Below are 14938 nucleotides of genomic sequence, written 5' to 3' on the forward strand. Positions count from 1 at the left end.
TTTTTATTGGCCGCTTATTTCTATGGACTAACATAGCTTGAGTACCAATAATTTGAAAACAAGATAAACTTAGTCTTTTAAAGAGGCATTTACCTAGATCTTCATTTCCTATCACTTTTTTTGTATGGCTTCAGCATGTCCACCAAGGGCTGTGTGACCCTTTGACTCTCCATCTCATGATCTGACAATCCTGACCTGAGATTATTCAGTTCCTTCAACGTTTCCTTTCCGTAAGCTTCCTGTCTGTGCAGAATAAATGAGACACATTTACTGGTGGCATTTCAGGCTGACTCACCTAAAGTTCTTTCTGCTCACAATGAGTGTTTATTATGTCAGGGCATGAGAGAACTCCCAGGATCCCATACTCCACTTCTTCAGTAAATTGTGCACTAGGCTCCAGAGAGGAGGAAAACTCTTCATGAAACATGGATCCACGGAGAAGGTCTGACACTTCAATAGGCAATGCTGAGAGCCAGATGAAGCTGATGAGCTCGAGGGGGCTGCCTGGTGCCATGTGTGCCATCTTAGGGCTCATCTTGCAACCTAATTTGGATCATACTAGATAGACAAGCCATCAGTACATTAGCCCAGTGGAAATAAAGGGAAATGAATAAAGAGAAGTAAAATAAGAGGTAGGGCAGCTGTATTTCATCGACGAGCTATCAGCTGTGGGAGGAGAGCAGAAGTAGTTGGGGAAAGTGAACATCACTGTGTCCTGTAAGGAATTTCCAAAGAATGGAGCGCAGTTCAGTATTCTCTTACTCTTAACTGACCTTTACCTTTTAAAGGTCACAATTCTTTCACTTTTGTCACTTTTTCCATTTGTACAACTTTCTTTTGTTGTTTTTTTCCTCTTGTATTTGGCCCCGTGTGCCCATGATGGGGTTAACTAGAATCTTGGTTCATGACCCACTCTGTCAGTGCCCACTTTTATTTAGATACTTTTAATAATAAGCACCCGATGTATCCACATCTTTAGAAATCAGCAATTTTGGTTTAGAGTGCCCAGATTTTCCATTTGAAGTCCCAAAATCTTAGGTTGGGTGTTTCGGCGTCTTCTGGTTGCTCCAACTCTGGTTGAAGTCTGTGGGTCAGTCAGGAGCCTGGGGGATTTGTTTTTCTTCCTGCTTTGCATCCTGGGCAGGATAGTCACCTCAGGTCATAGAGGCGGACACTTTTCTTGCTGGGTGTGGGGCGGCCTCCACCTCAGTGAGCACCCCATGATGCTTTCCACCAGCTGGCCCTGCCCTGCTTTTCTGAGGTTTGGCCACTGCAATTTACAGTGTGCTCATGGTGACGGTATTGGATGACAATCTGTGTTGTCTCTGCCCTGACCCAGCCTCTGGGTCAGTCCAAGCCATCTGGGCAAGAAAATACTCAAAGACATTTTTTACTCATGAGAAGCTGGAAATCATTCATCGATGTTAGTAATTATAGTTACTATTGACCAAGGGTTAATGCGGCAGGCTCATAGGTAGATAATCATTTAATTATTGAAACTATTATGCAAGATAGGTATGATTATGCCCATTTTTTAGAGAATGAGGGCTCAGAGGAGTAAGACACTTGCCTTGATTTATAAGCACCATGTATGAGATAATGCAAATCCGTTTCCAAAGGGGACATCTCCACCTCAGGCCTTCCTGGGGCTCTCCTCCAATTCCAGTGTGCGGTGTTTGGAACCAGAAGGTCTCATGGCAGCTCCAGGAGAAGGTGTCCGTCCTGGCTGTTCGCCGTGCACCCTGGAGCGTTCCATCCCAGTGGCCATTACAGAATGGGGCAGGCGTGGTGGTGACAGCCGCCGCCGTTCACCTGGCGCAGATGCTGGGCAGTGTGCTGAGTGCCACCCACGCCACGCCTCACCAAATCCTCACGACAGCCCTGCGGGGTGGGTACTTACTATCCTCCCAACGTTACGTGCTAGGAAACAGGCACAGACAGCTTAGACGATCTGCTCTATGGAGATCACACATCAACCTGGTATTATCTTGCTGCTTTGTAGCTTCCTCTTTTCTTTCCAAAGAGGGAGTTGTGTTAATATAGACCTATATTTTTAGACAGGAAAGACCTAGCCCTTGGCTCAGAATTTCTTTTACCCGAATCTTAAAGCATCCTGTGACAAGATTTTACCGAGGTGTAACCGCCTCTATCGGTTGCAGTCCTGTGGGAGGTGGACTGCCTAGACCAGCTCTAGTCACCTATGGGCCCCAGCGACACAGCAGGGTAGGAATTAACTCCCACATGGCCGTGGCTTGAATCCTAGCCCTGTCTCATATTAACTATGCAACTTTGGACAAGTTATGTCTAGCTCCCTGTGCCTCACTCTCCTTATCTGTGACATGGGGAAGCAGTACCCACTTTATCAGGGTTGCTATGAAAATGAAATGAGCTCCTTTGAGGAGGCGCTAGCCAACAGAACCCTCGGCAATGATCCAAACAGTCTACTCTGCTGTCCGATAGAGCAGTCACTAGTCACACTGGGCACTTGAAATGTACCTAGTAGGTCTGGGAAGCACATTTTTTCCCTTGTATTTATTCTGATTTGAATTAATTCAAATTTAAATAGCCCCATATCGCCAGGGGCTACCACACCAGGCAGCAGAGATGTAAAGCATTTAGAACCACGCCTAGAACTGTGGGCTTGCTACCATTATTACTGCAATGCGGAGAATCACCCAAACAGGTTTCCCAGGCGCCCACAGACACCATTACGGGCCTGTTCTTGCTTTGCACTATGAGAATGATTTAACAGTTTTATCCTAACTGCCATCATCATCACACTATCCCAGTTTATGTCTCCCTAGCATTTATCACTACCTACAATTTGGTCATTTATTTATCTTTCTTGTATTACCAGAATGTAAACTCCATGGGAACAAGGGCCTTTCTGTCTGTTCCCTGGTATACCACTAGCACCTAGAATAATGAATGCCTCCCTCTAACAATCTGAGCTGGCCCTTGGGGAAAGGGTTACCTATAGTTGGGAATTAGTGGTTCTCTCAGCCAGTCTCTGGTCAGACACCCTCCCCTGTTAGGTAGTGTATTTTATATTGGCGAGGTGAGAGGATATGGAAGTATTTCTCCAACTGGCACGGGAATAAGGCAAAGGAGGGAAGGATAGCCAGTTCATGCATGCCTTTGGGGAGTCTCTCAAATAAAAAGACCCAAAATCTATCAGGCCACATAAAAATGAAATAAAGTTTAATTTCAGTGGGAGAGAAAGCGTGGGCGTGTTCAGTATATTCTGAGTTTGTGACATACAGGGTCTTATTGGGGCAGCTTATTTACACGTGGAAAAGTTATTTCTGTTATGAGCCAACCAAATCAATCCCTGGTGCTGACCGCTGGCACAGCATCAAACTCAGGATGTGGCTGTGCCATGTGCAAATCAAGGGCTTAGTTTACGCCGGAGGAACTTTTCAGTGGAGTCAGAGACTCAGAAATGAGGAAATGTTCATGCCAAGCTCCGATGAGGCTTTTCCTGGTCCGTGACGACATGAGAAAAATATGGACAATGCAGCAAGTTCTCTGTAAAGCTGACTCTACTCCATTCACAGACAATTCTTTATTTCTATTGTCACATTTCCCCCATTCAAAAATGCACTGTTAACAGGAGTTCTGAAAGCCTGAGAACCACTCCAATCCTCAAGAGGTCATGGTGAGCACCAGCCGCTGGACATCATCATTTTTCTATCTTTCGAAATTGACAAGACCTATTAGAATAGGCTGAACAATCCATCCTCCTTTTAAACGTGTGCCTAGAGGTTAAATATCAAGCCGGCACATGCTCCTCGGCGCCCACTGTGTACTCAGTCTTATGCCTACAATTTACCGGGGTTGTGAGATTCAGCCACTCAAGTACAAAGAAAACAAAGTATAATGAAACCCTCATGAGGTATATGCCAAGTACAGGGACCAGAGGAAGGGTAACAGCACGAAGATTCACCTGCCACAGTGCCTGAAGCGTGCTCTTATTTACCTGCCCGTCTCCCACTCGAGGCTGTATAAATCCCTGGGAGGCAGGGTCCCGGTCATTTGAGCATTCCCAGGACCGTCTGCACTGCCAGGCACATGGAGGCACCCAGTGAGTGCTGAAAGGAGGACTGCTGGGGCAGAGATGGTTTTGTTTTGAAGAGGTACTAGGTTCACGCAGGAGGACGTTTCTGGTGAGGTAAACATGGAGTCTGAAGAATAGCAGTGAGCCCATGTTGAACATGGAAAGAACATTCTGGGGAGTGTTAGAAAATAAGGTTAGATAGAAAAGAAACCGTCGGATTTCAGTTGCTTATTAAAAACCACTCAGAAAAAATGAAGATGGAAGAAGAGAAAGAAAATGGGGGGAAACAGGTTTTATCCAACAGAGGCAAAACCTGGACTGAAGAGTGTTTGGTCCAGTGGGGCAGGATTATGGAAGGCAAGAGCCCTAACCCCACATCCTCCCGCTCTGGGGAAATGGTGTCACACAGAACCACCCGCACAGAGTGCTTTCAATGCCGCGAGCCAAGCTATGCCCTTTTTATACACTCTAAGGAGTAGACACTATTATCCTCATTTTACACATTAACAAAAAAGCTTTGACAGGTTCAGTAACTTCCTTGAAGTCACAGCTAGCAAGTGGCTGCGTTTCATCCCTGAAAGGGCCGACTCCAAGGCCATACCCTCAGCCGTGGACTCTGCTGGTCAGTCCAGATGAAGGCGACAAGCCACAAATGCTTTAAAGTGCATGCCCCGCAGAGGTGGAACATCATTTGCCCCATGTCCCATCTGTTCAAAGTCCTCTCCTGCCCTTTTCTTTCCCCATATTTTAAGTTTTAAGCTTCTCGGATCTATGCTTTTCTTGCCTGATGCTAACTAGAAGTCCAGTGCTCATGCTTGAGTATGCTGCTCATGAAAAAAAATCTCTGCATAAGAGAAAATATTTCTTTCCACTTAAAGCTGCAGAAAAGCAGACACTCCTTTGTGTCTGGGTTAAGAAGCTAGTTCTGTTAAAGAACTACAATCGTACCCTGCTTTCCTGCGTGGAAACGAATACTTCTGTTTCACTACCAAACAAGCATTTTAAGACATCTGGACTTTAGAGATTATTGCTAATTCACTTAAAATATAATTTTGATTTCTAAAAGTCTGCTTTTCTAATAGGTTGCCTCACTGATAATTTATTGTTTTATTTATTTTAAAGATTTGAGAGCGAGCATGAGCAGGGGGGATATAATTATATATATATATATATATATATATATATATATATATATATATACACACACACACACACATATACATATATATACATATACATATATATATATATCCCAAGATATGTGTGTGTGAATATATAGTATGTATATATTCCAAAGAATAGGCGGAATTCATGTGTGAATGTTATGATTTGAGACAACTGTAAGCAGTCAGAATTAAAGGAAGAACACAGGAAGTCCATCCTCTTGATTAACTCCACTTGAGAGCATGACCCAGTTAGAGAAGGGGTTCTCATCTGGCACTTGTGCCCCCGGGCTGGATATTTTGGGTTGTCAAAATCAGGTAAGGGGTATGTCTGGCATCTAGTGGGTAGAGGTCAGGCATGCTGCACAACGGCCTACAATGCACAGGACAGCCCTCAAAACAGAGAATGATGCAGCCTGAAAAAGCAGTACTGTGGCTGAGAAGCCCTGGGCTCGAGTCAATCTAACTGGAGCCAGGCCTTTTCTTCTCTTTTGACTTGAGGTTTATTCTGCTCTCCTTGGGTTTCCCGGATTGCCAGTAAACTGTGGGTGGATGGAGCCCTCAGGAGGGACAAGCTCCAGCCATGTGCAGCGTTCTCCCTGCAACAAGCTGCTGACCCTGGAGGAAAGGGCAGCTGAGGTGCAAGACCACAAGGGCCTCTGTTTGAGAGAGCTTCTCCCCCACATCTGAAGCTTCTGGTGAGGCGGAGGTGCAGGAAGGTGCTGCTTTACCCACCTCACCATGCTGGCCAGAAATACGTGCACTTCCTTTCTTTCTTTTGCTTGGAAGAAAAGGGCTGCATGTAAACTCCAATTTGCTTAAGAATATAATAACGTTCCTCCCTTTATTTGACGGTCTAAGGTGTTGTCTTTTCCTATAAATGCTTAAGTGATCTGAGAAATGGAGAGGGTGAATGTGAGAGATTTCTGGAACCCCAAATAGGGACTCCAGTATTACGGTTACAAAAGTGGTATTTTTAGAGATGATAAATGGATATATCAAAGTTGACCCAATATACACTTTCCATGGGGTACTTTGATCTAGAACAGTTAATGAATCTCTAGGAAATTTTGATGTTTAAAGGCTTTAACATTTCTTGAATGCAAAGGAATTCCTGTTTTTAAGGAGACCACTAAATGGTACATATGTATCTTAAAAAGATTTTTAAGGACTCCAAAAAAATTTATAAAATCATGCCAAAACTCCTAATATTTTATGTGTACTAGCATTTTTAAAAAAGCTTTCCAGGCTGGGAAAAATGAAAGAACAGGCTCCATGAGCACCAGGAAATGCTATTTATAAAAAGAGCCATAATTTAAACTTTGTTATTTGCACAACTGTATTGGAGAATTAAAGAAATTAGCGTTGAGCTGGTAATTCTTAAAATGGTTTTCTACTTGGAAAAGATCTCTACCAAAGTAAAAACAATTGGGTTATAAGAATCCCAGTTTAGAAATAAAATCTAGGGGCGCCTGGGTGGCATAGCGGTTAAGCGTCTGCCTTCGGCTCAGGGCGTGATCCCGGCGATCTGGAATCGAGCCCCACATCAGGCTCTTCTGCTATGAGCCTGCTTCTTCCTCTCCCACTCCCCCTGCTTGTGTTCCCTCTCTCGCTGGCTGTCTCTATCTCTGTCGAATAAATAAATAAAATCTTAAAAAAAAAAAAAGAAATAAAATCTAAAGATACAGGTACAAATTGAAAAGCTATTTATCTCTTTTAAAAAGCCTCTGTATTAAGAACAAGAATGAAAGTATACCAATATAACATGAAAGAATTAAATTATTCAAGTGCCCTTAGTACTCTTGAGGCAAATCCTTTCACACACAGTTTTCTGAACTTGGGGGTGTAAAGGAAGGTCCTGTTTTCCTCCGTGGGAGCATATAAAGTATCACACTTCATTCTTCCAAGAAAGCATACACCTTTCTCTGAGTACCTCTGAGCCAAGCACTAGGAAGGACACTGGAATACACCAAGGATTAAAACAGATACAAATCCTGCTGTCACAGAGCCGACGTGCTAGAGTGGGGAGGGACAGACAACCCTACATATATTAATTCATACAGAAAAGTAGGATTTTTGCACAAGGTTAAATTAAATTGTACTTCATAAATCACTTACACTTGCCTTACTGATCAGCTCATGGTTATCCACACTGTCATTTAAGAGTTGGTAAATCTAAACGTGAGCACACAACTAATAACTACAATTTAAGAAGCTAGTATAATTTATTTTTTAAAAATCTTAGACAATATTACCTATTATGCTAACTTATATAGTTACTTCACTTCTGGAGTGCCTGGCTGGCTCAATCAGTTAAGCGTCTGACTTCGGCTCAAATCATGATCCCAGGATCCTGGAATTGAGTCTGGCATTGGGCTCCCTGCTCAGCATGGAGTCTGCTTCTCCTTCTGCCCCTCTCCCCTGCCACTTGTGTACTCTGCTCTCTCTCATGCTCTCTTCCTCAAATAAATAAAACCGTTAAAAAAAAAAAGTTACTCCACTTCCATTAGCTGAGTAATGTTTTAAAATACCATATTTCTCTGACAAATTATTTTTTTAAGACTTTATTTATTTGACAGAGACAGCCAGCGAGAGAGGGAACACAAGCAGGGGGAGTGGGAGAGGAAGAAGCAGGCTCCCAGCGGAGCAGGAGCCCCATGCGGAGCTCGATCCCAGAACCCTGGGATCATGCCCTGAGCCGCAGGCAGATGCTTTATGACTGAGCCACCCAGGCGCCCCCAAATTCTTAGTCAATAATTGTGTTATTCTTTAATGTAAACTGTATTTTCTAAAATCCCTAATTCCTTTTGGACTAGAAGAGCACTGAGGTAAGTAGTTAATGTATATTTACCTAAAGACATATCGAGAAACTAAAATTCAAATGGGAAAAACCATACCTTATCTCCTCACAACCCCCGTGGGTCATCTGCTGTGTATTTTTTTTTTTAAAAAGGTTTATTTTTTATTTCAACGGGGGGGGGGGGTTGTGGGCAGGAGGAGAGAATCTCAAGCAGACTTGCTGCTGAGCACAGAGCTAGACACAGGGCCTGATCCCAAAACCCTGAGATCATGACCTGAGCCAAAACCAAGAGTGGGACACCCAACTGACTGAACTACCCAGGTGCCCCATTTTGAGCACTTGCCCTTACAGCTCAAATTAAGATGGTAAAATCAATTGATGTTATTATGGACATCTGATATGTCTGATAACATTTAAATCCTGCAATTTTAAATGTCTATTATTTAGATACACTGTTTGGAATGACTGTGTGTGTGAATCAGGTATATTAACGTAAATCAATAAACATTTGTGTACGATTGGGGAGAAAAGATTAACAGCTGCAGACAAGAAAATTAGTTCCTGACACAAACTGTTCTCAGCAAAGGAGAATCTTTATCCATCTTTGCCTCAGCAGTCTGCCCAGAAGACACTATGTATTGTCCTCACTGGAATATGCAATCCCCTGGTCTTTCTCACTCTTTTTTCCTGACTCTCATTCTGTCTATGGACGGTTGCAAAAACAGTGAGGCCTCCTCACTCGGGGATCATTTCTTTTTTTTTTTTTTTTTTTAAAGATTTTATTTATTTATTTGACAGAGATGGAGACAGCCAGAGAGAGACGGAACACAAGCAGGGGGAGTGGGAGAGGAAGAAGCAGGCTCACAGCAGAGGAGCCTGATGTGGGGCTCAATCCCATAACACCGGATCACGCCCTAAACTGAAGGCAGACGCTTAACCGCTGTGCCACCCAGGCGCCCCCTCGGGGATCATTTCTAATGGTGCTCACATTACCTTGTACTGGGGGCTGATTTAGAACTATTTTTCTTTTGGTGAATAATGTGGTCACAGCTATCTATCAGCACTCATCATTTTCAGACTGACCAGTTCCTTCCGGAAGCTCTTCCCCATGCTGTCCCAGTCCCAGAGCAGGCCCCCTCAGTAAAAGGCCTCTGGAGTCTGGCAGTGAGTCCTTGTAACCAGACCATCCCCAAGATAGCTCCTTGGTAACTACAAAGGACTTAGTTTCCTCCTCTTGCTCCACAGCCTGATACATACATGGAAAAGGATGCTAGGCATAATTAGACATGAATTGTATGCTCCAAATTTTCCACTGTAGCTCAACAGTATTATATGAGCTGTCCTATTTGTCAAGCTCACATTGTGGGTGTAGGGAGGGTGGGAGAGAAGAACCATAAAGACAAAGAGAGTGGCTTATCTAGCCCTTTTGGGGGGGGTGGCATTTGTAAACATATATTCGAATTAGCTTTATTCAAATGAGGAAAATGGTTTTAATGTGAATGTTTTAGCAATTTCATCAGATGAAGAAGCTACCCACATACAAAGGCTGTCATAATGACTGTCAAAAGGACTTCTGAAATATTCCATGTCCAGATTTGGCACATTAAGTGTGTCTATCTATAACAGGAAACCACAATTCGCAGGTCAGATTGTAAATAGAGCTCAAATGCCCTACACACTCACCAAGGCCTTCACTGTATCACCCAGAATCAGAAAAGGTAGTGAATTATCAAGATGAAATTGAGAGAAATAATCTGGCAAGATTTTGCAGAAATTGGACTGAAGTAGCTGTACAGATGTCCTACCTATGGGTTATGAACACAAGAGTTTTAACAAACAAAAATCTGGGACCTTCACCTAAAAAACTGAACAGGCTCCCAAGACCTCTGGTTACCCTCCAGTGGCATAATATTAGTGTTCTGGATGAAGCTGGGTTCCCCCAGCGGGAAGTGTTGATAAGGGTTGTCCACATGCTTTAGGTGCAGGTGCAGGTACAGGAAGCCTGGGTGACTGCGTTCACATCATGCTTCATCAGTCCAGAGTATCACTTCAACTTTCCTGTAAGGACTTGCAGTTCTGCGGGTTACTGCCAGGGACTCACAGCAGCTCTGGTAGGAAGACACTGGCTCAGCTGTTTTAACAACTCACGGCACTCAGTGTTCCTCCAAGTTCCAGCGACAGGTAATCTGCTTCCTGCCTGAGCTTCCGACATGGGATGATAACCTGCACAGGAAGGTCTTGGTGGTGTCCTGAATTTCATTTGAAAGGCACTCTCTCTACTCTACAGCCTGCTGGTGGGTAGAAGTCAGTGGTGTTCTAGAATGAGCCAATGATCGGTCCAAACTGCTCTGGGTTCCAACCTACAACCATGGATAAGATTGGAGAACACCTCCAACAGACAGCACTCAACCTACCTGTCTCCACAAAGGCTTCACCTCTGGCTTTACTTGTTCCAACTTGGACTTTTACTTTGTCTCCTCCTAAAAAACAGCCTTGGCCCTCAACAAGAAGGTTTGGCTTTGCTCATCTCTGAACCAGGTCCTAATACCACAGCCTCACTATACTGATAAACCTCTTTCTGCCAAAAACTGACTTGACCACTTTCTGGATGGGAATGAATTCTTCTCTTGAAACCCATCACAGGGGCTGAGGAGGATTACATATCCCTTCTCCCTATCAAACAAGACCGTGTTCTCCTCTCCCCTGGGGCAGTGCAATAGGGCAGGTCAGTGAGCAAGTACCTCACTGGCCAAACTTTTTGGTCTGGTCAGCAGGACTGAACCAAAACATAAAGATGATTCACTGCTGAAGACAAAGACTGACCCCCTCTTGAAAAGAATAGACCATACCTAATAACCCCTGCTATATATTTGTCCATGGGTACATAAAAGTGAACAACCATCCTTTCTCCATCTTTCTTACCATTGTGCAAAACAAATACTTCTGAAAACTGAATCTGGGGGCGCCTTGGGTGGCTCGGTTGCTTAAGCATCCGAACCTTGATTTTGGCTCAGGTCACGATCTCATGGGTTGTGGGATCAAGGCCTGAGTCAGGCTCCACGTTCAGTGGGGAGTCTGCTTGAAGATCCTCTTCCTCTACCCCTTCCCCCACTCATGCTCACATTCTCTCTCTCAAATGAATAAATCTTATTTTAAAAAATCAAACCTGGATCTGCTCCCACACGCCACAAGCCACTGGAGGAGAAATAACACTAATGCCTTTCACTTGGGTTGACAGGTGTGACAGCTGGAGAGAAAGGGGTTAAAAGAGACTTCTTCACTGTTCGGTGTATGGCATGAGCCTAACTACCTACACTTGTTCATCCCGCGAACACTAGATAAGTAGCCTTTGGAAAAATATGGCAATCCCGGATTATTCTGCTATACAATGATGGAACTGTAACTTGGGGAACCAGTGTTTTTATGAATACTCTACAATGTACCAAATAGCTCTTTCAGGGTATAATGCCATGCACTGCTAGGTGAAATGTGCAACTTCATGAAAAACAGAATTGAAATAATACAGAATTATAATTTGAATGTAGCAGTAATGCTTAAGCAATTTTACATAAGAAATTGGGCTTAAAAGGATGCCTCATAAACCCTCTTACCTATAGTAAATAAAAAGGACACAGGGTGCATTTAGAAATAGGTTGGGAAGGAAATCTGAAGAGCAAAAGTAGTGGATCTTATGCAGGTCTAAATTTCACCTCTTAAGTGTCACCAAGTAGGCAACAAAGAGAAATTGTAGCAGCAGAGTACTATATGCCTCAAATTCCATTTATTAAAAGTGCTCTTCTGTCCCCCCCTCCCTTTATTGTCAGGTTAAAGCATTTCAGTCTTGCTCTTTTGTTTGGTGCTAACCTAAGGAATTCCACTGCTCAGTGTTGAGAATTTGGCTAGTAGAAAGAATCTTGATAAAAGGAAAAAATGTATTCGCTCTTCCCTTATAGCTACAGAGAAGCAGATACTCCTTGCTTCATAAATTTATTTCTGATAAAATGGTAAATTGGGGATAATCACAGAGATGTGTAACTTAGTCTGCTCTCCAGTGTGGAAGCCTGCATAAAATACGCAAACTCCTGTTTTCTAGTTAACAAAGAGGTTTTTAGACAGCTGTGTGATGGCCTCAGAGACTCTGGGGAGGAGCTCTAAAAAGCAAACTTTGACCTCTAAAAAGACTGCTTTCTAACTGGGTGCCTTACTTATTTGTTGACCTTATAATATTTAAAGTAGCGTCTCCAATATTTTTTAAAAGTACTAAGTACTGGTAAGGCTTTCTTACTTTCTTTTCCCTTCATTCATAAAGTATAAATAAATAACGTATTCCGTGTTTAAAGTTTGAGTCTTTGTCTTATTTAAATGATCATACCCAATTCAGCTGGTGGATAAACTGGCACAAAAAGCATGAGACAAACTCATCTGCTAAAGAACAAAAGAGAGGAAGTAAAAGGGTTTTTGAAAGATTAAGCACACATGTACATTGATTCAGGATTGGTTTTCCCTCTAATTTCTTCCTCAGTTGGAGGGGTCAGATGCCGTTTTAACTCAATCGGCCCATTATCATCACGCTCCGCTTAAATCCGTGGGCAGAGAACATTGGTTTGGGTGCTCTGCTCTTCACAGGAAGCTCTGCTCTGCTCCTTGGCCACAGACACAGTCCTAACCCCACCAACCCATTTCAAACATGTATCATGACTTACTGTCAACAGCCACCTAATCTTTCTTCTTATGGATAGATCACCATCCCTATTGTTGATAAATTATCATTCCCAGGATTGGCTTAGCAGAAATAGGACACATCTTTTTCTTCTTCAGACACAAAGCTCCAATTCACCTAATCTATTCAGTACATTGTAACTGCATTTCTCTCAGCTGTGTTTTACCTTCAGCTGCCAACATATATTTAAAAACAACACAGACATACTGGAAGAAAGTCCAATGCAACTTACTGTAGGTGGATATGACTGGATTTTTTTTTTGCTGTGAAATTTGAGTCATGTTTGAGTAATGAAATAAACAGAAATTAAAATGCAGAGCAAGCACAAGAAGTAGCCCTTAATCAGTATCTTTTAACAAATAATTTCAGCTAAGAAGAAAATCTATTCACCTTCACAACCTGCTGACTCTGAAAAGAATGACTGACATCATCCCATTTTTAAAAAGAGCTTTAAAAAAAAAAACCCTCTTCTGCTTGCCTTCATAGAAATGGGTAATCTTCCTCTTAATTAAATGTTTATTGTAGAAAATAAAAGCCAAAGGAAGAAATACAAATCACTTGTAATTAAAAAGAATCTTTTAAAAGTCTTTTGAATGTGAGAGTGCTTTATTACCTGTAAAGCCCTATACAAGAGCAAAGTAGGTTTAAAATCACCTCTGATACCAGGCTGGCCTCTACCCTGGTACAAATCTTCCAAGGGTTCTGGCACATTCTGGGGAGTCCTTATGCCCACATCTGTAGCTATGAAGCCAGCATTTAAAAAAAAAAAAAAAAAGCCACAAAGCCCTTCAATCCACTGTCACTGGAATCCCTAGACACCCATCTCACAAGGCCTCTCCCACACCCCGTGTGATATCTCCTAGTAGCCATTCCTGCCCTGTTGGGGAGCGGGCTTATCTGGTAACTCTGTGGGGAAGGAGCAGCCCCTTCTTTCCACTGCTGGAGGTTCTAACCATAAGCAACTTTTGCTTTTATGTCAAAGTGAAATCTGTCTTCCTATAAATACTACTTGGCCTCTTCTGTACTTGGGAATTACTCTGAGTACTTACACTCCCTTTGCTACGTGACAAACCTTAAATATTTGAAGACAATTAAGACACATTCACTTCTCTGCCCAAACCTTTCTGCAGGTTTAAACATCAAAGCTGGAGATGTGAAAATTGGTGTCATTAAGCTAGCACCTACTTAACTAGTCTGGAATGTCAGTCTGAGTCAAACATGTGAAGCATACAGAGGCACCTAATAGAGGCTGACCTTTAAAGATAGCCAATCCAGTAGATGTAATTAATCTTAGTTAGTAAACATGTGTGCCCACTATGTATTAGGAATTTTTTATGGCTGACCTTGTTCCAGATAGAAGAAAAAGGCCCATGTCTTTTCTTGTTAGAAATATGAGAAAATGCTTTGTAAGTATTTCTTAAAAGCATCAACGTGTTAACATCAGTATTGTTGCGAATGCTCTCTGCCAATTAAGTAATGACATTAAAATGAATTTATCCAATGAATCACAGATGAAAGAGTTAAGAACCTGTGATCTCCCATGGCAAGCAAAAGGATTCACTTTTAAAAAATTAACAATATTTTCCAAGAAACCTGTTAGATTGATGTATTTACACATACTACAACAAAAATCTGATACACACAAATAATTGTTTTGGATTTTGGATTTTAAATATACCTAAACTAAATTTACTGAGTAATTATAACACGATGCAGAGAAACAATAAAAATTATTTTAAGGTTTCTCAATAGTGTATATATGTAAACACACATATATACACATATGTATATGTATATATCACAAGCCTTAAAACCTTTTCCCAAAACTATTTCACACAAGATGAATATTTAGCCAAAAGAAATACATAAATTTAAAACATCTTTGGGGATAAAAGTCACTTTAAATGTTAGCATCTTTTTCCTTACAATTCAATGGGAGAAAATGCAGGCAAATTCTTGACGGTGCAAAAAAATCATTTAATAAAACAACAACGCTCTTTATATAAATCTCAAACTTGAAAATCTTATTTAAAAAGACGCAGCATTTCTAGCTTTAACACTCTTACAGGTAGGTTTCTGCAAATGCGTAATGTATTAAAGCACTACAGCCTCGGAGCTTGTATTTTGTAATAAGATTTTACCTCAACCTAAATTTCGGAGCACGACTGTATTTCCTCTTAGGTCACCTCATTTTCAAT

At 42.0% G+C, this 14938-nt stretch overlaps 1 protein-coding gene across 2 annotated transcripts in view; it reads right to left on the reverse strand.

Annotated features, from left to right (window-relative positions):
- Positions 1 to 14938, reverse strand: part of CCDC92 (coiled-coil domain containing 92) — a 30893-nt gene that overhangs the window by 14620 nt on the left and 1335 nt on the right. The window lies entirely within an intron of this gene.

The sequence above is a fragment of the Ursus arctos genome, unplaced genomic scaffold (assembly GCF_023065955.2).
Source record: "Ursus arctos isolate Adak ecotype North America unplaced genomic scaffold, UrsArc2.0 scaffold_34, whole genome shotgun sequence".
Classification (NCBI taxonomy): domain Eukaryota; kingdom Metazoa; phylum Chordata; class Mammalia; order Carnivora; family Ursidae; genus Ursus; species Ursus arctos.